General features: G+C 35.8%; 1 protein-coding gene across 1 annotated transcript in view; it reads left to right on the top strand.

Annotated features, from left to right (window-relative positions):
* The first annotated feature begins 2,735 nt into the window (after positions 1 to 2,735).
* The window catches only part of LOC118185121 (uncharacterized), a 52,888-nt gene continuing 29,683 nt past the window's right edge, over positions 2,736 to 25,940 (top strand). The window contains exon 1 of the mRNA XM_035354925.2: positions 2,736 to 2,969. The gene's annotated coding sequence lies outside the window, so the exon portion shown is untranslated. The remainder of the gene's footprint in view (positions 2,970 to 25,940) is intronic.

The following is a 25,940-nucleotide window of genomic DNA, read 5'->3' as shown; positions in this document are numbered from 1 at the left end:
TGAATAAGCACAAATAGGATCCCCAGAACAATTTTTTATTATTTTAACAATGGTGTCTATCTGTATGTGTTTGACGAGTTTTTAGCCAACCATAACTCTTAATATGAAATTTTCAAACCGTTTCATGTTCCGTATTCAAGCTTTTTTGTTTATATAAAGAGGTGATTAGACTTGCGGTAAAATTGGACAAATGAAAATTGCACTTCACATGAAGCCGATAACAGGCTTTTATGGAAAACTAAAAATGGTATTTTACTTGAAACCCATAACGGTTTTTACGGAAACACTATGTCTTCTGTAAGCAGCTTAATAGAATATAAATGGTGGAAGTACCACGTTGGTTGGCAGTGTTTGAAAATAAGTAGTGTACTTCAAATGCATTTCTGTTTCGGGAATCTTTGATTTTGTTTCCTTTACCTGTAATCGGCGTCAACGGTTCACGAACATTCGAAAGTTTATCGAGACATGCTTTGACATGAATGCGAGCTACATCTAAATTTTCTCGATATTCTTCAATGGTTTCGTATTCAGCATCAAAGTCTTGAGATTTGGAAGCTTTAAATTTCATCCAAATCATCCAAATCTGCAATAATTCGCTTAAAGAAGAAAACAGAATTTCAGTTTCTTCACGATTTAAACATATTTCATTTAAAGACTCCGTCAAGGGAATGTAACATTTCGTGAACGTTGTTGTAACAAGCATTCTTCTTTGAAGAAGATTTTGCAGTTGAAATCAAATCTTATTAATTAAGTCAATATCAACAAATTCATTGAATTTAATTTTAAAATATCACGACTAGTTAACTGCAGTGTTAAGAACAAAATGATTATCAGTCTATTTTCCCTTTAAAACTTTTATTACTAATGATACAAAACTTTTATTACGAGCTTATTGTTTTATAACCGAAACTAGATCTAAACGTAAACAGTGATGCTGATAACAACTAGAAAATTACCTCGTTATCCTCTTTGCCAGATTTACTTTGTGGTTACCTGAAAATGCAATAATTGATGTAGTTCAAGTTTCAAATTTGAGTTAGGATATCGGAGTATGATTTCTTTGCATTATAAGGTTTATGTTTTAATTCTAATAAAGTTGATATTAAAGAATTTAAAGGCGAAAGTCAACTGAAGAATTCCAGTAGAAATATAGCAAAATAGGAGCATTTTTTATATATATTTGAAGAAAGTTTGACCTTTTTACGAATCTTACAAAATATTTCCTCGAATTCAGGAAATTCAGGATTATGCAAAATTTGGGGGTGCATAAAATAAGTAACTTTGTAAGAAAATTTCTCCCTCCTTAGCGAGTGTTTTCTTGGTGTAAAGGGAAGCACGTCCGGCTAGCAGCCAGCAAGTCTGGAGTTCGAATGTCGGGGAGAAACCTACTAATTTTTCACCTATCCTGCTCTGAATCAAAATTCTTATGGCCTTCTACTGTGGCGCTCGAACTAAAAGATATTGGACGATAATTCGTCACCCGAATTTGATAATTGGATCTCCATCTTCTCGGTCAACCTTTAAATGGGGTATGACGTAAGGTACTTTCTTTCTACTTACTGCGTGTTTTTCTGATATAATTGGAAACCCGTCAGACTAGCAATCGGAAGTTCCGGAGTTCGAATCCCAGCGAGGACATTCCAAAATTTTCTCGTCTCTTGCTCCAAAATAAAATGCTTATTTTCTTCATACTTAAATACAGGGAGTGATATTACGAATATTCCTCCTTGATCCACGTATTCAAAAATTGCTTTCCGAGTATTTGCGTCAAACAATTTCATTTAAAATTGTAGTATTGTACTATTGTTAATTATGTAATTAAACGCTCTTTTTAAGAACTTTTGTTTGAAAATCAATCCCCAGTAGAGAGCGTAAATGCTTCATAATGCATGTTTCTTGTTCTTGGTCAGAAAATGCCACTTTACTGCGTGATGAAATTAAATTTCAGAGAAGAAAAGAAAAAATTAGCTCTGTTTTAGCAGAAATTCATTCATTCACATATTCCTGTTACTATTTGAATGGGCTAACCACTTTTCCCAGAAGAGCACGAACGAGGAGTAAGATAATGCTGATATTTCCCTCGGCTAGAAGGCAGTAGGGAAGAAGCATGATACCCAGACAATCAAATCCAAGTACAAAAGGAACTAAAATATGAGAAGGCTAAAATTAAAATATAGCAGAAAAACTATCTAAATTTCTAAACTATATAGAAACTAACACGTGAAAGACACGTATTATCTACCACATTTCGAGCACCATTGCAGATATTATTAATTTTTTTGAAACCATAAAGAGGAGAAAATCAGCTACCCCCTCACCAGGATTCGAACTACGGATCTTGCATTACTTATCTTCCATCCTGAAAATACATATAAGAGAATTTGATAATTGCTTTTAAAATTTACTAAAAGCTTCTGCGTCATGCTTCTATTATCAGCAATATACGTAGAGCATATAAAAGTCGAAATATTTCTGTGGAGTGTTCTTAAATAGTCTCCTAGACTTAGACCATTCTCACGGGTTCCCTGATATCTGAAAAATCTTTCCTTCGGAATATCCCGCGAAAGATCTTTGGCAAAAGCAAAAGCTGCAGCTGTTGAATAAACTGCAGAGAGAGAAAGAGAGCTGGCGCGGTGTGAGAAAGGGAGACTTGATGGCATATAGCATCGAACTGTTGATACCGGCAGTCCCACACCAATATCGACTTTCTCCCTTGCTATGTCTCTTTTCTTCCCTCTGTGCCTCGCAAAGACACCTCCTCCTTCATCGATATCAGACTCCAATATCTTGAAGAAGAAGAAATCTGTGGGGAGTCCAGACAGACACCTGAACGCAACGCGCCACTTCATTTTCTGGTCTTACTTTGGATGAGTTTGATTTCTTTGTAGAAGTTTGCTCTCTTTTCTTTAACTTTCGTGGCTTTGCTTCGTCCCTGGGTGGCACTTCTTGTTCCGCTACTGATCTTAATGGTAAGAATCTGAATATTTAGCGATTGGACTGTGTATTTTTATTTAAATTCTGATATCTACAGAAAAATTTGAAATTTGATATATGACCTATCTGTGGTCTTCGATGCATTACGTTTAGAGAAAGAGTACCATAAAATACTAGAAATAAAATATAGTACCATAAGTAGAATAAAAGGAATTGCGAAACAGAATTTGCAAAAGCGAAAATGCAGTATTATTCCTATCTCAGTCTGTTATGAAAGCACCTGGCCCAGTACTTTATATAACAGCAACTTTATACGTACGAACCTTCAAAAAACATAAAAATTTAATGTCGGATTGTAATGAATGACCTGAGATTTTCTTAACATTCTCAAACTATTTAGAAGAATTAGTGCCACCAAAAGCACATTGCACTAAATGCTTACTTTATAGCAATGCTGAAAAAATTAGAATTTAAAATGCTCAGTCTATGTGGAAGTTAATTCGTCGGGAAGTCACAATTTGTAGCAATGCTGAAAAAATTAAGATTTAAAATGCTCAGTCTATGTGGAAGTTAATTCCTCGGGAAGTCAGGATTTCGAGGGAAGGTGACATAATTCTATCTTTCTCAAGGCACAAAATAATGTCTGAAGTGCACAAAATAACTTTTTTCAAAGAACGACAATATTCTACAGATTAAGTTTTCCTTCTGTCAGAAGTAAGACCCGCTATTTGCTCTCTCTCTAGAATTTTTCACCTAAGAAAACACATCAGAACGTTACTTACGGGAACAGCTTATAGCTGAATTTTGCCCAATTCCATATTTCAAATTGGTACACTTTCTCAATACCCATAAATAAGATAGTGATTATCAAGAATTCTGAATTCGATTAGTTGATAAAAACGCATACTTTATTCCCTTATGCTACATATTTCTGCCTTCTTCCTACTTCCAGATCATTTTTTTTTTCTGGCTTATAATTTACCACTTAACATCCGTTAGAGAAAGACGTAGATGTACATTCGTACAAACCATTAGATTGTTTTGAAGCAGGAATGTTTAAAAATGCATGAAAATTTATCTTCAATTAATTTAGCATTGTGCATAAGATGTAATAATTTTTATTTTGTATTTAACAGTGAAAATAATATGCATCGCCATTATCCAAGTAAAGAATTACCTTAGAATAGGTCACAGAAAGCTCAACTATAACTCCCATCTAGCTCGAAATGCCTGGTCTGAGATTCTAGCAAGTTTTAACTTTAAACGAAGATCCAAGAATGTATTTACTAAAGTGGAAAATAAGAGTTTTAGAACGTAAATTTAACTCTTTCAATACCTCAATTTAATTCGGAACACCAGATAGCAAATAGTGAAGCTGAAGGATTCGATAGAGGACTGAATTACTCCATTGTCGACAAGAATTTAAAACAATCCCCAGAATTCATTTGCCTCAGTTTTTCAATAAAATTCCTTGGAGGAGGATGCTTTACCCTCGAGAGCGTCTGATTTCTCGTCAGCACTCAATAGTCGCTCTGGAGTTCTTCATTTGAACGCTCAGGCTGGCGGAAGGAGCGAGGTGTAACTAAAGACTGTTCGCCTTTGTCGGGAAATTGAAACGGGGCCCTTTCGTATAAAGGCATGCAGCGAATTAGACATCCTTTTAACAAGATCGGCAATTTATTCGAATAAAGGAACAGAATTTAAGACCATTACGTAAATGGGCCTCCTTTCATTCTTCTCATTTCCTGCACGAGTCGTCCACTGATCCCCGATACAAACACTAGCTCGCCTCCAGTGATTAGTTTTAAATGTTTTAAAGTTACCTTTTGTTTCGGCGATCGTTGCGAGCGACAGGGTTTGATAAGAGTTGGCGGATAATCGTGAAACTGGCGAATAAATCAAAGCGCCAAACAAAAGAATAAAGAGCAATGAAGTTTAACTGAGCACTTAGGTGATTAACTTCTCCTGCAACAGATGCATTACTGTAAATTATAGATTTCATTATTTTTCCAGAATGTAATGATTTGTTGTGTTCGCCTTTTATAATTCTGAATACTAGCTTGTCTAGGTAGAAATATCCGGAAAAGGATTGTAATTTCGAAAATATTGCATGGATTTGTGATGGCATATTTATTTGTTTGACAGCAATATCACTGATACACGTGTGGTATGTAAAGTATAAACGCGTAGTTAAGTGTACAGTTTGGATTGCAATTAAAATTATCGCATATTTCTGTGGATGAGAAATGTTCGGTTGTTCAGTTAATTATGACTAAACCGTCAAACATTCTTTACTTGATAGGAGGAATACAGTTATAGAATTCATTTAAGAACTTGGCAAGCAGTTAATTTACATATAGTAAAATTTATGAATGCTGAGTGTCCCAACCAGGACATTGGTTAGCGACGCTGAATGCTGTACCGAACGGCTCGGGTTCGAATCCTGGAGAAGGCATGGATGATTGTAAATATATAGTGCATGTTCGGCATGGGGCACTATAAATATGCGGCTAGCCGAAAGTTCTCTCGAGGGGTTGGTAGTAGGTGACGAGGGGTGGGAGATCCTCGGAACCTCGGATCTCCGGGGTGACCCTCCCCATCAAAATTGGGGGCGAAATTTAAGTCGTACTTTTCCCTGTATGGTGCTCAAAGCTCTTGCCAGCGACAGGCGCAGTCTTACACTACTAGCCACGATGATTTTCGTGGGCTTGTTCTATTGTTCTAATGTTACTATCAGACAATAGAGATAACACATTCGAACAACACATTCCAAAAGCTGTAAACGCATTCCATTCAGTTAGCAGAAAATGAAATCCGAAAAAGAATTGTTGGGGTTTTGGGGAGATGGGCATTCAGACTACGAATAATAATGAACCTATAAACTATACTAGAATAGGTATTTCTTGAATGAAAAATCTACATTTTTCGGTCTAAGGATATTAAGGAATGGGGACATAGAATGTATATATAATCGTTCTCTGGGTGCAATTCTAGCGCAATTAAAAAATCAAGTTTTAAGATAAATGTGCTTAAACTATTCCTTGGTTTTGAAATGCAGGTATGTGATACTTATTGATGGATTAAGGAGTAAACAGTATTAAAATGCTTCATAAATGTTCTGTTAATAATAATAACTATAATCAAATTAACATTAATTAATAATAAATTTTAACAAATTTTGTTATTGTTGTCTTTTTCTCCCTTTATTATGTTGAACTACATTGGAAGTTTTGGATTATAATAAAGAAGAATTTAGAGGCAGAAGGTTTTGTTAAAAATGTTACCAAATTTTTCATGTAATACAAGACTATGAAATGATATTCTTCTTAATCATATTTCAGTGCTACATCATTAATGAAAATACAAACGAGAGCGAATTATTTCCCAAGAATATCCAAAATTTCGTAAAATTAAGAATAGAACCTATTTTTTTGGCTGAAACTTTTGTTGAAGTTAAGTATCCAAATTTCTTCTTAGATATTGCAAAATGCTTCCTTTAAGCAATTTTCATTGTTGCATCTTGGAAAAAAACAAACATTTCTTGCGTCTAGAAGCTTTCACTTTTAAACAAACATATGTTTCCATAAAAAGAGTCTAAGAACAGAAATTGTTTTTCAGTTTTTAGAACAGAAATGTAGTGCATACGTGCAGAATTTCTTGTTAGTATTTGAAATAAAATTTTAGCATGTCTGATCTGTGAGATCCTTTACATTAGCAGCAGTCTGGAGCATGCTGAAGAGTAACAGTATTTTAAACAATGTAGGTAAGAAATCAAAGAATGCAAAATAGACCGCCATCTGTTAGTGCGGTACTAAACTAAAATATATACCAGTGGTACTTTTACAATGTTGGGTAGGTTTATAACTCGAAATTTATATTTTTTGAACTGTGTCAGTATTGTTGCATATGAGTAGTAAACATAGCCCTAGAACCGAATTTTACTAAAATGTTATAATATTACAATTCAAATGACTAATGAGCTAAATGATTTTGGCGATCTTGTGATATTTATGTGTGTAGAAAGTTCTCATGAAGAATATTCTGCAAAACATTTCCTCTCATTTATATTAAATATAGGGAAAGTAGAGTTTCAGGACACAAACTTGAGAAAATTTTCAGCATTACCATTAATAAAAAATGCGTTCTTTATCATATCAGTAATTACAAATAGGCACAGTTTTTATTCATTAAGAGAACTACTGCATCTCAATTGGCTTAGATGAAGAGATTTAATTTTCTAGAAGATATAAACTTCTCATTTTTCGGAATGTTGCATAACGAGTTAGACTGTTCATTAGAGTAAAAGCTACACACAATATACTCACTATATAGAAAGTTATGGGTCCACAATATTATAAGACCAATTGTAGCAAAGAGTAGTATTATAAATTCGACTGATGTTACTAAATATATGATTAGAGAAAACTTAACGTGAATTTGCTTGTGATAATAACAAACGCATTTTGGTAGATACTGAATGTTAGGCAAAACTGTAAGCATTCACGATCTGTAGTCCCAAGGTACTAACTACTATTTTATGTCAACTGAAGGCCACGTCATTTATGTATGAGTTTTGATACTTAAGAGGATTACTGTTTGCAATAAATATTGCAGTTTTATGTTATAAATCTTGAGTGATAATTTTCGTCCTTATTGTTTTCCTATTTTAAATTCATACCAATTTTTATCTATACTTATATGCACAACGGCTTCTTTTGCGTTTAAATGTATTTATTTAGCAGAGAAATATTATATATAATAAATATTTACTCATCTCATTTCATCAAACTTTTTTTTTTCCTTTCTAGGACTACCATAGGAATAATCGAAAATCCCTATCTTAGGACAATCGTAACTTCTTATCTTAGTATCTAATTGTCAGTCTCTGGTTTATTCTGCAATAGTATTCAAATAATATGTTTAATCCTGTTAGATTGGAGCCGGAAACTATTAACAACTAGTTGCTATTCGAATCTTGGCGAATTCTTCTCGTCGCCACATGAATAAATAGATGCATCGGATTACGGCAGCCCTGTTGCCTCGCTGATGGTGTATTGTGTGAGAGCTATCCGGCCAATTCATGCATAGTAATTAAATAGGGGACTGTTTTTGGCTTCTCGGCTCCGCTTCATTAACGCTAATTGTATTCATTACCAGATCCCTAATCACTCGCCCAAATCACCCCCCAGAACTTCGCGCCAAAAGAGTTAAATAGTCATCACCATCCTAGGGTTGCCGAGCAGGAAGAATTAGTTGAGGAGTACGTGAGACGAAAGACGATGAGGGTACACTGTGTGAGGCTTAATAGAAAAAAGTGCATTTAAACGGCCGTTAGTGAAGAGAATCTCTGAGTTCACTTAGAAACCGACACTTAAATTTAAATCTTAAGCTGGTATCATTTAAAACGAAGTAACTGGTTTTGAGTTTATATGTACTCAGCAATCCGCGTTTTAAGGTAATGTAATTACTTTTTTTTAACTTTCCTGCGGAAAACAAGCTTAAGATGATGGTTCGATAAGGTATTCAAGACAACTGGATTATTTCAGAGATCCATTTGTGATATTATGTAGATTAAACGTTTAAAAATTAGAAAAGTGTATAATAAAAAATGCTCAGTCTGTTTGTAGCTAATAACATTCTGTACTTGCGTATATTTTAAAGCGTTGATTCTGCTTAAATTAAAATATTATTGCACATAGATAGCAGATGTGAAAACACAAAAACCGAATTTGAGTTAAATGTTTGTGAGTAATATTTATAAAACTAAGTTACGTTTTGAAGTTGTAGAGCTCCTCACTTTCTAAATGCTAATTTACTGTTGAACGTGAAGAATCTTAAGGACTGATAAGCGAATAATCGCTTAAGTTCGCGTGACAGCAAACAACAAGATAGAAGGGTAAACTAGCCCTTTATTATTCTAACTAAAATTTAAAAAGCTCCGTCTTGGAATGTACAATAAAGCCGACGCTTGGGCTTTGAACTTAACAGACTAAGAATAATATTAAACTAATCTAAACTAAAGAGATATAACCGAAGCTATCAGTATTCTAACTGAGTTGGCCCCTTAACGTTAATAGACTGCGAAGCTATCAAGGGCCTATAGTACGGACGAGCGTACCAATAGCATACGAGAGAGTAGCCTAAGAAGGCGGACGCGTGCAGCTAAGAAACCTGGTATCTTTCTAACTATGACCGAAGAACTTCGCGGTTAATACCGCTCTTCCTCATTATGTATTCAGACGTAATTCTAAAACTACGTTCTGGCCAGATGTAGTAAGTTGAAGTTAAGAATCGACAGGAAAGAAACTTTAACTCAAAACTTAACTGTTAATAAAATTTCCTTACAAAGTTAATAAAATTTCGTAATAAAACCAAATTTTTTATGCACTTTTAAGATTCTAATTAAAAAAATAGATTTATGTAATTATAGGAAATGGAATTATCTACATGTGGCTTTGCGTATAATCTACTCTCTTTAATTATGTACACAGTTTTCAGAGAAAAGTGTTTTCGTAGAAATTTAAAAACAACCAAAAGGAATACTTTTATGCAAATTTGAGTATTGGAGGCAAATGTTATATCGGTGCATGTGTTAGTTAAACGAGTTGAATTATTTCTTAGTCTAAGCTTGTATTCTGTTACAAAATACAAGGTAAAATTATTACATATGCCTTCACAACCATTATACGGAAATAGTAAAACGGAGAGAGAGAGAAACTAGATCAAATTTTAAGTTTTGCATCTGGAGTTTTAAATAATTTAATAAATTAGAAAATTCAATTTTTATATTACATTTAAAGAAGTGCATTTCTTCTTATCTGCAAAACTGTTCAAAAGCACAGACCTTTTATGCTCGTGAAAAGATATTAATACTTGTTATATATGTAATTACTAAAATAGTTGACTGAAAGTAATTTAAATGAAGCTGTCAGAGTTAAAATATGTATATAAGAAAGAGCAAAAGAACATTAGTAGTGCAGTCTATATGTGGATTTTAATTATTATTTATTTTATCTAAATATAAATGTTTTTAAGTATCAACTTAACAATATGTTGCTTAATATAAATTAATAATTATTAAATAATAAATAACTAAATATGTTTTAAGATGCAAATTTAAACAAAGCCATAAATTTTAAATGTTGTGTCAGAAATCTTTAAAATTCGATGTACAAGAGCGTGAGATACAGTATGAAAGAGTTTCTCTACTTCCCAGGAAGTCGACCTTTGATGTCAGAACATATATTTTGCCGTCGACTGTGAACATTGGAGGCGATATCATTAATAACGTGCCAACGATTCTGGTTGAAATTTGAAGAAATAATCTGCTCTTCAGTTAGTTACATAACAACAGATTGTTCTTTATTTAATAAGATAATCGATAGATATAAGTTACAAATATGGCATATTAAAACTGAATATTACGGACTCAAACTTAGAAGGTATCTGAGAAAGGAATTTGTCAAAAGTTGAGCCAATTACTCCGGTGATAAAAACTTCTTATTCGAATATAAAATAACTTTAAACTTTCTCCTCCTTTGCGAATGAAACCCCACTTAATTTCACTTGCATGCAAATCCAAATGGTGTCGCTCTGCCTCTCGAAGTCTAATGTCTCTGTCCCAAGCGATATCTAATGTCACTTGCGCTGTTCTGATGAATGTCACAGCCTATAGAGACATTACCTAATTTTTGAAAGCAGAAAAGGTGAAAAATATGCAACGCCTTTGCCGGGAATCGAACCGCAGACTTATCAATTACGCGCTGAATGTTCAGACCACTGCACCACAATAGGCTCGATAAGAAGGAGGGAGAAATACCTTATAAGCCTTTTAATGTTGTGAGTATGTACATGTGTAACTAGTCCCGCAACTTCGAAAATACTCCATTGGTTGCTGTTCTGTAGAAGGAAAGTGCCAGAACTCAATGCATTTTTCGAAACAGAAGGAAAATGCGGATAAATAATAGTTAATTTCCTTACAAAACATAACCTGGCTTATTGAATATTAGCTTTACACAAAACCAAAAAGAAATTCATATGACTGTGGTGTAACATTGTAAGGATCTTAAGTTTTACTAACGTTTATTTTATTTTAAATCTTTACTATCACTTCTTATTTTCTACTTCCGGCCAGAATTATAAGCGTTAACGTAATTATGCAAAGTTTGTCTGGCGAACGCCAAGTACTTAAGTTGTGGCTTTTTTCCAAGCGAGAGAGAGGAAGCAGTTAGTCGAAGCAGGCCGCTTACCTTAGAAGTTTTACTCAGTTGCTGGTTGCCTTCCAGGCCAGAGGTTTAATCCTCTTGATAACTTTAAACGTATTGTAGTGTTCACAGTTCTCTGTACTACATACGGCTTCCTGTTAATATAAGGCCAATCTTCCACGTTTATTATTTTAAAGTTAAATTAGAGTTTAGTTTTATTTTTATAGTTTTACGTTTAGACCACAAGTAGTGGGTCTTTGTATTCCGAAGTACGGAAGTTATTGTAAATAGAGAAAAATAAAGGGTTTTGTATACCCTTCTTGTGTATCCTGTCTACTTCCCACAGTTATTTAACATAGCTTTAGTAAGCTCTCTGTTCCGAGTCAGGTCCTTGCATGTTCCCAAAGAAAGTAAGACGGAACATTGAACCTGATAGTGTCGCCCAACGAAGAAGAATAACCATGGCCGAGTTTCAAGAAGAACCTGTGCTGCCTGCAGAAGCGGCTCAGAATCCAGAAATGTCAGCTGCCGCCCTGGAAGGATTTGGTTACATCGTCCAGACCATGCGCTCTTCGATGAAACCAGAAGCAACATTTAATGGAAACTCACCGGTAACCAGTTTTTTGGAAAAATTGGATGACCACTTCATGCTCTATCCCGTGCACGAATTTCAAAAAGTTACCTTAGATACCAGCGCTTTGAGGGGCCAAGCGCTTAACTGGTTCAAGTGTATAGGCAGAAGTCTCTTGGGTCAAGCAGGAAGTCCCACCTATACTTACGAGAATTTCAAGACTGCCCTAGTAAAAGCCTTCCCTGTTGTAAGGGATCGTGCGAAATTAGAAACGGAACTTTTTAGTATACATCAGCAAAGAATCGAAAATCTCTCAAGCTTTATTTTAAGAAAAATTCACGTCTTCAAACTCTTGTATGGAAACCGTCCGGATCCTGAGATAATTCAAGTGATTTTGCCGAGGTTACTGCCCCAAGTGCAAGACTTTATTGAATTAAGAAATCCGACTACACTGGAAAAGTTATTTGAGCTAGCAATCCAGTTTGAAAGTAGAAGAACGGCGGACATTGAAAGAAGAAGCCAATATCAACAGCGAAACCAATTTGGTGCGCCAAGACTACAGCAAACTCAAGCATACGGCTACGGAGAAAAAGCGAATCAGTGGGCAAGGAAACCCGAGCATTCAAAAACAGCCAGCGAACGTCGACAGTTCAATAGCAACCCAGGAAAAAAGTCTCAAGGCCAGGGGAAAAAGAAGGAAAGCACGGAAAGGAAAAATAATTTAAACTAAAACGGATTTCTGCTCACGAGAGGGTGCGGAAATCCGAAGGCCACGAAAACCCCTCTTCCATCAAGTTAAATACAGTAATGGTGAAAAATTTGACTCTTCCGAAGATTGAAGTGTTGGTGAATAATATCCCAGCCACCGCACTCCTGGATACAGGCGCGCAGTGTTCCTGTGTCGCAGAAGATTTTTTTAGGAAGTATTTTCGTAAATATCGTATGTATAATTCGGATAATACGACAGTGTTAGCGGCGCAAGGAGAAAAATGTAAGTGTATAGGTAAATTACCGCTGTATGTCCGTATCAAGGACGAACAAGTAAAGGTGATGTTTTTCATAGTAAAGAATCTGCAAGCACATATTATTTTAGGAATAGATTTTCTTTCAGAGGCACAAGCAACGCTGGATTTTAATGAAGCGTCCCTTAAGCTGACAATGAAACCAGTTCGAGAAGAAAAGGCTGAACCGCCGATGTTAAACCTTGACCACCTGCCTAATGACGAGCAACGAAGAATCCGACAAGTGGTAAGTGAATTTGCTTCGTTATTTAGTGATATTCCAGGATTTACTCAGGTTACTAACCATAGTATTGACACCGGAGATTCAATGCCACTTCGCCACAAAGCATACCGGTATGATAAGAATAAGGAAAAAATTATAGAATGGCATATCACCGATATGCTACGTAAAAAGATCATAACGCCCATCTCAAGTAGTTATGCTAACCCGGTGGTTTTATATAAGAAAAATAATGGCACATCCTTTGACACATCCAAAAAGGTGGAGATTCGCAATTGACTACCGTAAATTAAACTCCATAACTAAATATCCGGTATAACCGTTACCTATTATTGAAGAAATTCTAAGGAACATAACATCCACCAAATATATGACGACTTTAGACTTAACGACTGGTTATTTTCAAATAGGGGTTAGGCCTGAGGACGTGTCTAAGACTGCTTTTATAACCAAGTCTGGCACTTATGCATTTTTGCGTATGCCATTTGGCCTTTCAGGGGCGCCGGCAACATTTCAGCGATGTATGGACATTGTGTTAATGCCTGTTCTTGTAAAGTCCACATTTATCTATTTAGACGATATCATTATTACTAGTGATAATCTCGACCAACATGTACAGGATTTAAGACAGGTGTTTTCTTTTTAAATGAGGCCGGTCTAAAAGTTAATGTCGAAAAGTGCAAATTTGCAGCCCCTGGATTAAAATATTTAGGTTACAAAATATCTCAGAAAGGAATCGAGACAGACGAATCAAAAATAATCGCTGTACAAAAGTATCCGACTCCAAACACGGCGAAGAAGCTCTCTTCTTTTCTAGGACTTTGTTCATATTATAGGTCCTTTATAAAAAATTTTGCAGCTATTGCTGAACCATTGTTAAAATTGAAAAGGAAAAAGGCAAGATTCTCGTGGACGGCCGAAGCCAATAGTGCTTTCGAAAACTTAAAACAAGCATTAACGCAAGCCCCTGTGTTGAAATTTTCTGAAAAGGATGAGAATTTAGAAATTTCAGCGGATGCTTCGGATTATGCGGTAGGAGCGGTACTTTCGCAAAATCAGCAGCCCGTGGCATTTTTTAGCCGAACTTTAAATCAAACACAAAGAAACTATTCCGCGACCGAGAGAGAGGCACTTGCAATTCTGTTAGCAGTGCAAAAAGTTCCGAGTCTATTTTGGAAAGGCGCCAATAACAGTGTACTCTGATCATGCGGCGGTAACTAGATTGTAATCAGGGAAAAACTTATCCCCAAGGTTATTAAGATGGGCACTCAAGCTACAAGAATATAATCTGGTAATCAAGCGTACCCCCGGAAAGGAAAATATCGTAGCAGATGCCCTATCCAGAATTAAAATAGATGAAGAAGGTAATACTGTAAAGGTGGCAATGCTCACAGCATGTACAATAAATTCCCGAGAAACTGTAATAACCGAACTGGGTACGGATCCTGAGTTTGGAAGCATTTATGAGTATTTAAAGGATCCTGAAAATTTTAGCCACCAAGATATTGTGGCGATAAGAAATAGGGCGGCCCATTACGAACTAATAGATGGTCTATTATTTTATACAAAAACTACGAATTCCAACAACGAATTTCGACCTGTTATCCCAGCTAGTCTTAGATTAAATATCCTGCAGGAGTTCCATGACAGCCCTTTAGCTTCTCATGCTGGCATTCGAAAAACTATCCAACGCGTACGCGAGGCAGTCTATTTTCCTGAACTGCAAAAGTTAACAAGGGCGTATGTCCAGTCCTGCCCAACATGTCAAGCAGTTAATTATATTAATTTCCGCCCGGCCTGGTTTCTAAATAGTGATAAATCCGAATTTCCAAATGAAATAATTGGCATCGATTTATTGGGCCCTTTCCCAAAAAGTCAGTTAAATAAAAGTCGCTATCTCCTTGTTATGGTTGATCATTTTAGTAAGTGGACCGAAATTGTTCCCTTAAAACGAGCCTCCGCGAAATTAGTTACTGATTCTATTTTAAATAAATATATTTTAAAATACGGGGCGCCCCTAAAAGTTATATCGGATAATGGTCCTCAATTTGTAAGTAATGTATTTGAAGACATGTGCCAAAAACTGGGCATACGTCATTTAAAAATGGTCCCGTATCGGCCGCAGTCAAATATAGCGGAACGGGTCAATAGAAACATAGTGAAAATTATCCGTAGTTATGTTAAAAATTTTCATAAAAGCTGGGATAACTATGTCAATGAATTTGCTTTCGCCCTTAGGACCGCAAAACATGATACAACGGGCAAAACTCCTGCTGAGTTATTTTTAGGCAGAAAGATTATAATGCCGTTAGATAAATTATTTTATGTGCAACAAAGAGCCCCAGAATTTAAAATGGGTGATATAGAAAAACTAATTAAATAAGCAAAAAAGAATACTGAAGTAGCACAGAGAAAACAAAAGCTGTAACGACGGGGAGTAACCACTTGAAACGACGGGGAGTAACTTATAAAGTAGGGGATGAAGTATTAAAAATTAAGCATTCACTTTCTTCAGCACCAGAAGATAAAACTGCCAAATTTTTTCCACGATTTGAAGGACCATATGTCATAGAAAAAATAACTCACGCTGTAGTAGTGTTAAAAGCCAGAAATGGTGAAACCTGCTTCGCAAACATTGATCAAATCAAACCCTACTATGATCGTAATAAAATGCAAATTTTCAAAGATCTTTTGCAGGATCCGGCACGGCAGACACCGCAGGCACAAGCTCCAGAGGTGGAACAACGACAAGTACAAGGGCAAGCCATTAAGAGGCAGGAGCAAGTGAAAAGAAAGTTTCCCCGCGGGAAAATTGAAGGTAGCAAGAAAAAGAAGCCGTTACACCGTCCAGAAAAGAGAGCTCACGAACACCCCCAGAATGAAGAAGGGAGAAGGACGACGTATGCAAAGAGAACCAGGAGAAATGACGGCAACTATAACCCGGCTCTAAAACGGAAGATCTACTCATCCGACAGGACTCTCCGCAGCAAATGTCGCCGAACTGCGGAAGGGCCACCAGCGGCGGAGGAAAAGTTACAAGGAAAATTTGAACGGCCAGCAACGAGGTCCAAGCAGGAACACGAAAGAAGTTTCCCGGTTCCGCCAAGACCAGCTGCCATCAAACGGCCAAGACCACAGGCAGAGGCGAAAAAGAAGGTATTCAAGGGTGACCGAACTGGAAAAAAAAGAAAGCTTCTAGAGGAAGGCACTGAAGGGCGAGCCCGCACACGTAGGAGGATAAATCAAACAACAATCTACGCTACTTTCCAGGACTGGGCTCAGAAAAGAATGTCCGAATATCACAAAGATAAGTAAAATTTTATGTTACTTTGCAAACTTAAGTTAATCTTTCATTCTTACTGCAAGTGGCAGATTTCAAGAAGTTTTACCTCATGCGAGGTCTACCTTTATCGCCAAAAGGGCGAGAAATGAGTTTTTACCGATTTTGGTATTATGTTTTTCAATTACTCGCGTGTAAAACTAAAGTTGATGTATAATAGCGATGTGTAAAGACTTAAATATTGTAAAAGTTTTTGTATAAATTTTATTTAAAACATTCTGGCAAGAAAGAAGTTTTAGTCCGAAAGACTTTTTGAAATGTAGTATTTCAATGTAGAAAAATTGGCACTTGCTTTGAAAAGAATAGAAGTTAACAATGTACTACTAATGTATGTTGTCAAATTCGTAAAATTAACGGCATGTTAATATGTTCTTATATACAATGTGAACTGTTATTTCAAATGTTAAGAAATACCGTGATATGGTAAAAGTGAAAGTAATGTTAATTTTTTTTTTATTCGTGTGACTGTAAAAAGACTAAATCATGGTGAATATGTGTTAAAGGTTGAATGAATGTAGTTAGGCTCTCTGACGCTACACTTCAGAGTTAGCCACTTTCAGAATAGTACCTCAGGGTTTAGAGTTGAAGTTAGGGTGTGTTACGAGGTCTTGGTATGTTGAATTTTTAACACGTTAGTGCTTTGATTGTAGGAGGAAGTGTTGAACACATAGATATAAACACATTCGTGTTTGGTGTTCTTTTACAACACATGTCACAGAGCACGGGGAGAGATAATTAAAATAGTCATGAATGAAATAAGAATGTTAAGAGAAATATAATTATACATGTTACTTGCCATATCATTGTGTAACATTTCATTAAACTAGTTTTCCATCCAGATCTCTGGAAGGAACCAGATTTGAATAAAAGCTCCTGTTTAGATGCAGTACAGATGAAAAAATTGCGTGTCCTGGGAGCTGCTATTGTAAAAACAAATTTCTTTCTTTTAAATTTCTAGTTTCTAGCGAAAAGTGTTTGTAAAAGATTGGCCTCGCGTTAGATTCTAGAGCTAAAAGTTTTCAACAAGGTCGTTTTAGACCTCAGTTTCAAACTAATTAACTCTGGCGGGAAGTACGTAAGGACCTTAAGTTTTACTAACGTTTATTTATTTTAAATCTTTACTATCACTTCTTATTTTCTACTTCCGGCCAGAATTATAAGCTTTAACGTAATTATGCAAAGTTTGTCTGGCGAACGCCAAGTACTTTAGTTGTGGCTTTTTGCCAAGCGAGAGAGAGGAAGCAGTTAGTCGAAGCAGGCCGCTTACCTTAGAAGTTTTACTCAGTTGCTGGTTGCCTTCCAGGCCAGAGGTTTAATCCTCTTGATAACTTTAAACGTATTGTAGTGTTCACAGTTCTCTGTACTACATACGGCTTCCTGTTAATATAAGGCCAATCTTCCACGTTTATTATTTTAAAGTTAAATTATTTAGTTTTATTTTTATACTTTTACGTTTAGACCACAAGTAGTGGGTCTTTGTATTCCGAAGTACGGAAGTTATTGTAAATAGAGAAAAATAAAGGGTTTTGTATACCCTTCTTGTGTATCCTGTCTACTTCCCACAGTTATTGAACATAGCTTTAGTAAGCTCTCGGTTCCGAGTCAGGTCCTTGCATGTTCCCAAAGAAAGTAAGACGGAACATTGAACCTGATAACATCACTCACTCTAATGCATTACTACATTACATTAAATCTCAACTTTTAACATCAGTGTAGATAGCGGGTGACGTCAAAATAAGTTACGTACATTAATGTCAGTATGCATAGTCTTAAATGCTGCGAGTGGATAGCTGTATCCAATTTAATGACTAAATTTTTCCAAAATGCGTTCACACGAATTTGCGGATAATTTAAGAATATTGCTCAAACATTTAATTAAAAACTAACTGTGTGACAGTATGCTCAAAATTAAATAATCAATAAATTAATTGGACCTATTTTTCTTTTAATTTCCGCGTTGGAAACGAGGGGAAATAAAAATGGTAAAATGAGCGTTTGTTAAAATTTTTCCAATAAAGTGTAAAAGATTTGGGCTGGACTGAAGTTTTTTTCTTAGTGATAAGTTAAAATCTTTTTCACTTGTCAATTAAATTATATGATTAACATTACTTTATATGTAGCAATGAATACACGTAATGATGCTTTTGTGTTGAAACCGTATAAAATAGTACCATGAAACTTTTAGAGTTATAAATCTAGCTAGAACTAGGCCAATCTGTACTACAGATGAAAACGAAATATGGGATTATTTGATATATTTTTCTGTGTACAATTTATTGTTGTTGCTGTTGCTCTAATTAATCTAATACTAGTAAATAAGTTTCTAAATCTTGTTAGTTTTTCTAAAATAAAGAAGATAAAACTATAACCAAAACTACCTTAAACAAAAGACTCACTTGGCCTTTTTAAATAGTTTTAATTAACAAAACACAATTAAGATAAAACATTACAGTTAAGGACGTTATAATTACAGGTTTTTTAAGTTACAAATTAAATCTCGGGGAACAACATGCTCAGTCCATGATTCCCGTACATCGACTAACTGCTATAGACTTTTTTGGCCGGTGTTTTGTTCCGGCGGCCGCTAGGTGGCGCTAGTTGAGCCGTCGGGTTACAAAACGAATTACTCCATAGCCTCCAAACTTGGGGGTACAGAAGCAAGAAGTAAATAACCTTCAAGAGTGCTTCAACATAAACTTTAGGAAGTCAAAGGTGAAGAGAAGATATAAGAAGTTTAACTAGAAAAGCTAAAATGAAGATTGCTGGAAGCTTAATTTTATAACTGAAGGAAAATAAAATTTTGGAGTTGTTTTTATGAAAAAGAATTCCTACCATTAATAGAAGAGAAGTTATAATAGTATAAACTATTAAGCAGATTCCACTTTGAAGCCATCTTGGTTGTTTACGATTTATTGTAATAAAAAATGTTGACATTAATTCAGTTTAAAATACGAGATAAAAATGTAAATATGTTTGCTTACAATTTAACAAATTGAAAAACTACTCAAGATTTCCCAATAACTAGTCAATTTTCCAGTTTAATCAGCATAATCTATATGCTAATTTATTGAACATTTGTAAAGTCTTTTAGGCTTTTCAAAACAGAAAATGCGAAAATTCAGTGATAGCTTCACCAAGATTTGAATTAACGATCATTCGATGCTAACCAGATATTCTACCAGTTACACCACGACGCACTACTTGAGAAAGGAAAAAATTCCTTATTAAGTAAAAACAAAACAACAATAAAATCGGAAGTATTATCGATGATATACGAAATTCAAATTAACATTTTGAAAGTTTCTGAATTACCAGTTAAAATTTAAATACTTAAAAGTTACCGATATTTAATATTTTTAACTTTCCCCCTTATAGACATATTTACTTACTTTCGTGAAAAGAATGAATGACTTAATTCATAATTGTTAGAAAATATTTACATGTTAATATTGCATGTATTGTACAGGTCTGTAAAACAGAATTTCTACAACACTCTTTCATTCTAATATAAGTATATAATTAGAAACAAAGGTGCGTGTACAACATTAATACCCTTACAAAACAAGTTTTTTCTAACACAGATTAAATTAGAAAATATTGTTCAAGACTTCTTTCAGCTCTATACAGAGTGTGAAATATTAAGTGTATGCATCGATTAAATATCTTTAGACAAATGTTAATTATACAATTTATAAATTTTGCAGTGGTTTTAAAATTCATCTGATGAAAGTACAAAAATTTCCATGTATTGCTTCAATTATAAATGCTTAATATACCACGCTTATACTTTAGATTTCGGCGCACTATGCGGACTCTAAATTAAGTTTTAATTGCATCGTAAAGTGCATTTATAATAAATATTTCCTGATGTTTAATAGTTTAATGTATCTAAACTTATTTGGTATTCTTTAAATCATTTCACATAAATGCATCAGACCGCCCTATAAGACTCTTTCCTGCAATTAGCATTAAATACAGCCACTTTACAAAAGTCATTAAATTAAAGCTGCAAGGATTATCCTCAACAATCTCGTTATCTTTCACAGACGAGTTCAATGTCTTGGTAGAAATGCCCGTAAATAATCAAATTTGATTACAATTACCTAATTGGTAAATCAGCGCTTATTGTAGATCGTTTCTTACGATCTGCTTAATTTGTTAAGGATACACCAAATTCAATATTCTATTTTTTAATAACTTAAAAAAGTAGCAAGTAATTCTCTCCTATTAAGCCATTAAAGAAAAATAAGGAAATGCTTTTCAAATCCATTTACTTTTTGAAGGTAGTTTCGAGTTTTTATAATATAAATATCATAGGATACATCGAAAACAATTGCTCGAGCAAAGAGCTCCTGAACAGTTGGTGTTAGGCCTAGGGTTGCGATTTAAGAAAAAACTAAAAGACAATTTTGCATTAAGCCGATTTTGTTTAAGATACACATCCTTGTAAAAATGTACGAAATGGAAAATTAAAATGAAATAAGTATATTTTCAGTTTATATAATAAAATGCATAGATATAATACATACTTTCCTTGAGCCTTGTCGCCACAGAGTGAAAGCTGAAACAGTGTAAGAAGAGATATTGTTTCGAGAACCAGGTAAGAAAGCATTGAAAAGCAAGTGGACAAAAGCATCCTAAAAAAATTTGGTTGACTAAACACTTTTAAAACAAATATTTAAACTTTCACTTCATTTTACAAGCATTACAATCATGCACTTATACAAACATTATATCGCTCAATCCTCCATAAGTATTTTTCCAGACTGTACATAAGTTTATTTCTTTTGTTCAAGTAAAATGGAAGTTACAGACTGTCTACTTAATATTTTAAAAATATAACATTAAGTCTGCCGAAGTCTGAACTTGCAGCTGTACCCGGTAGCATAATGGCAAACCGCACATTGAGTTGATCAATGTTAAGGAATTTCGCATAGTGCGCATGCTCAATGGTGTACCGTTGATGTAGGAGGAAATACTGACGACTAAAAAAAAGCATAAACAACACTACACAAGCGGTTAGTCATGTGGTTTTACTATTTTTACAATCGCAATACTACGAAACTTTGTTGTGTGCTTATTGCATGTCCTTCTGTTTCATTTAATTTTGGTTTATTTTGTTCATAAATATTACATTTAATATCAGTTATTTGACTTTGATTCACTAAGTTAAACTGGTTTTATTTCTTAATTTGTGAAAGTATATACGAATGGAACATATGGTTAATATTCAATTGCCTTTATTCCTCAGAAGTATAATCAATAAACATTCAGCTAATATATCTTGTAATGGTTTCTGTTTTGTAATCCTTAAAAGAAAATTTGAGTAGTTTACAATTGATATTTACACTCTATTTAATGAAGCAACTTACAAACTGAAAAATTTAATAATCTATTTACGCCCAGATAACACAATATCAACCATATACCGCATTTATCTTCTTTTAAAATTGCGCCGAATTCTATTTTTGGCATGCGCAGTAAGCGAAATTCTTTTAACATTCACCAACTCAATGTGCGGTTTGCCATTACACTACCCGGTACGCCGGCGTTGCATGTTCTTTCTATACATACACACCACTACCTACTCCACTTCCTGGCCCTTTTACATACGCTGCTGCCCTACAACAACCTGCAGTCTCCAGCTCCACTCTTTTGGTTTACCCTAAAGAGCAGGCCACAAGTCAACAGCTAAAGGCTCAGTTGACCAAAGAATTTCCATTGCCCTCTTTAGGTGTTCAGGTCACAAATATCAAGCCTATTCAAAAGGGCGGTTTAGCGGTCACCTGTTCTACTGAAGAAGATCGTGATAAACTCTCTGCTGCGCTTAGCTCTGATAAGGCTTCCAACTTCATCAACGTTCGACAACCAAAACGCCGGAAACCTTTAATTGCAGTTAACAATATTCCTGTTGATTACTCTAAGGAGGACGTGGAAGCAGCTTTTGAAACAGAGTTTGGCATTGATGGACAAAACATCAGATTCCTATATCGCCTCAAGCAACGAAAGCACGTTAAATGGATCGCGGAATGTTATCCGTCCGCCTTCTCCAAGATCATGCGCAAGCCCAAGCTCTACATTGGTTGGTTCGGACATACTATATCCGAGTACTTTGCCATCAAACGTTGCTTCGTTTGTCAAAGATTCGGACACTTACAATCCGAATGTCGCAGCAAGCAGTTCTGCTCATACTGCGCAGGCAACCACGATGTCAAAGACTGCACTGCAAAACAACCAAGTTGCATTAACTGTCTTGACTTCAACTACACCAGACGCACAGATGTCCCAACGGAACATCCTGCCTATGCAAACCAATGTCCCTGCTACCAGTCTCACATTGCCCGCCTTCGCAACCTCACAACCTACCACCAATAGTTCTCTCAACCTAAGTCGTAGACATCCTATTGACAATATCAATTGCCTGCAGATAAATCTTCAAAAAGCACAAGTGGCAATGTCGCAAGTCTCTCAGTTCACTGTAGACAATAATATTCACTTGTTATTTATTCAAGAACCTTACACGCGCAATGGCAAAATAGTCGGTCTACCACTTTCGTGGACTGTTTATCAATCTGAAGACGAAATTGCACCTCCAAGAGCAGCTATTGTGAATTGCGACCCTAACTGGTCCCCTCTATCATCTCCACTTCTCGTGATCATGCGGCGATTCTATTGGATTTTGAGAATTATGCATTTGTATTTATTTCAATATATTCTAGTCCTAATGATGATCTTCAGTTTACCATAGATCAACTAAATACTATTCTCCCTTCTTTGGGTTCCAAATATTTAATTATTAGTGGGGATTTTAACGCTCATAATACCAGTTGGGGTTATGCAACTACAACACCCAAAGGTCGTCTTTTAGAAGACTACATGTCCTCACGAAATCTTGTTCTCCTCAATACTTCCGATATGATTCCCACTTTTGATCGGTTGTTCGCCAAAGGATGGCCGGATTTGACATTGGGGTCACTAGCCACTGAACATCTGGTACAGAACTGGCAGGTCCGGGAGAAAGAAAGCCTCTCGGATCATAAATATATTACTTTCCAACTTCATGAGCAAACCACTGTACCTATCATCCAGCGTTACAATTTACCAGGTAGAAAAGTTAAATCTTTTGGTAAACGGATTTTTCGAAATTTACAAACCCTTAAACCTCAACTAGCAATGGTTGACTCTGTTGAATCGTTGGAAAAATTTACGGATACTTTAATTCATAGTCTTCAAACTACCTGCCAAGAAATGCTTCCACAGAGAACTACTAAAAAATTACATACTCTTCATTGGTGGACTAATGACCTACGCATTCAGCAGAAAAAATGCCGGGCTCTTCGTCGCCGTCTTAAGCAAGAACATTGCCGTGGCCAAGATACACACATTGGTTCTGTATCAACGCGAAAGAGCAAAGTATAAACGATTAATTATGCAATCTAAGCTAAATTCCTGGCGAAATTACTGCACATCTAATAATGAAACATATGGTCTACATCACAAAATTGCGCTGGATAAATTATTTAAACCTATTCAAATTCCTGTTAGACCTATGCATTTATCCAGTTCTTATTCCACAGATCAGGCCATTCAAAGTATTTTAAATACCGTTTTTCCAGCAGATACACCAACTGATGATTCTCCACATCATGCTTCAATTCGCAATATTTCATCCATCCCATCTACAGCTGACGATCCTCCATTTGCTCTCAGTGAACTCCGCACCATCTTACGTACCTTGCCCAAGAAACGTGCTCCAGGACCAGATGGGTTAGATTATTCTATTATCAAAGTTTCTATCCAAGCAGATGCCTATTTCTTCCTTGATTATTTCAACAAACTACTATTATATGGTCTATTTCCCCATGCGTTCAAAATTGGTCAAGTTATTTTATTCTTGAAGAAAAATAAAGACCCTCTACAATCTTCTTCATATCGTCCCATCTGTCTACTGTCTGCTTTGGGTAAGGTATATGAGCGTCTTCTCATGAGTCGTTTGAAATTTCACCTGCACCATATTGGCTTTCTTAGTGATAAGCAATTTGGATTTCGCCCACAACGCTCAACACTCCATGCTCTGTCCAGTATCTCTGAGGCTTTACACCGTAATCGTAATGGCGGCTACCACAGCGCTTTTATTAGCATCGATCTTCGAAACGCATTCGACAGGCTGTGGTGGCCTGCCATCCGGAAGGCCTTATTGGACTCCGCCTGCCCAAGGAATCTTTTTCTAGTCCTCAAGAACTACCTATCTAATCGTCATCTCATCTATGTTCATAATGCTGGAATTATTCAAAAACCTCAAGATCGTGGCTGTCCTCAGGGCTCTTGCGCTGGTCCGGACCTTTGGAACCTGACTTTTAACAGCGTTCTGAAGGCGGACTGGCCAGAGCATACTGAAATTTATGCCTATGCAGATGATGCAGCATTTATTATAAAAGGCAGAACACGGGAAGAACTGCAACGAAATGTGAACGAAACATGCGATCAATATTATCGCTTATGCACTAAATTAAAATTATCTATATCTGAAGAAAAATCACGTGCTCTTTTAATTCCAAAAAAAGGAGGTTCTCTTGTTCGACGGCCGACTTTTCTAATTAATGGCAAAAGAATGAAAATTGAATCTCAACTAAAGTACCTTGGCCTTCTCTTCGACGAAAAGCTAAAATGGATCCCACATATTCTTCACCTTAAAACGCGAGCTCTTACCATTGCTAAACGCCTTCGTCAAATGCAAGGATCTACCTGGGGTTTAAATCCGTTTATTTTGAAAATTCTATACCAGACCGTCATAGAAAAAATTATTACCTATGCTGCAGCGGTCTGGGTTGAACCAATGCAAGCACGCAAGGTACGCCTTCTGCAGTCTATTCAACGTCCTTTTGCCCTTGCCATGACAAGGGCATATTGTACTACTTCTAATCACGCTTTATGTGTACTCGCTGGCCTCATTCCTTTACATCTTAAAGCATTGCAAGAATCTACAATCACTAAAGTTAAACAACTTCAGCAAGCCGTCTATTTGGATGATATTCTTCATTCGCCGGTTCCTTTTGATACCCCAGCGCATCCACTTACTATACATCCATCAACCTTTGGGAAAGGTTTATCAGTCTTCTTGAAATGAGAATGTCAACCTCCAGCAACCACCATTAATATCTTCACAGATGGATCAAAACTTGATAATTCTACAGGCTGTGCTTACGTTACTTATGCGGATAACCTCCCCATCTTTCATTGGAAGGGCCATATGCATTCCAATAACAGTGTTTTTCAAGCAGAATGCTTGGCCCTTCAACAAGCTATTGCTTATGCCACAACGTTACAAGCGTCTTCTGTCAATATTTTTACAGATAGCTTGTCAGCCCTCTTCGCACTTCTTAATCCTCGCCATTCCTCTTCTCTTATACATAGCATACAACAACTTTTGCATGATCATGACTACCCGTCCATACATTTAGTCTGGATTAAAGGCCATTCTGGCAATGCCGGTAACGAACTTGCAGATTTTCTTGCAAAAGAGGCTGCAGCCAATTTTCAAGCTGAATCAGTACAAATAAAATGGCCATATTCCTACCTAAAACATGCAATCTTCTTACAAACTGTCTCCAAGTGGCAGGCTGAATGGGACTCTGCTACGACGGGCAGA

This window comes from Stegodyphus dumicola, chromosome 3 (assembly GCF_044657685.1).
Source record: "Stegodyphus dumicola isolate Sdum_Otavi_A_Nest chromosome 3, ASM4465768v1".
NCBI lineage: Eukaryota > Metazoa > Arthropoda > Arachnida > Araneae > Eresidae > Stegodyphus > Stegodyphus dumicola.
Note: the sequence above shows the minus strand (reverse complement) of the source record. Positions and strands in the feature narration are given on the sequence as shown.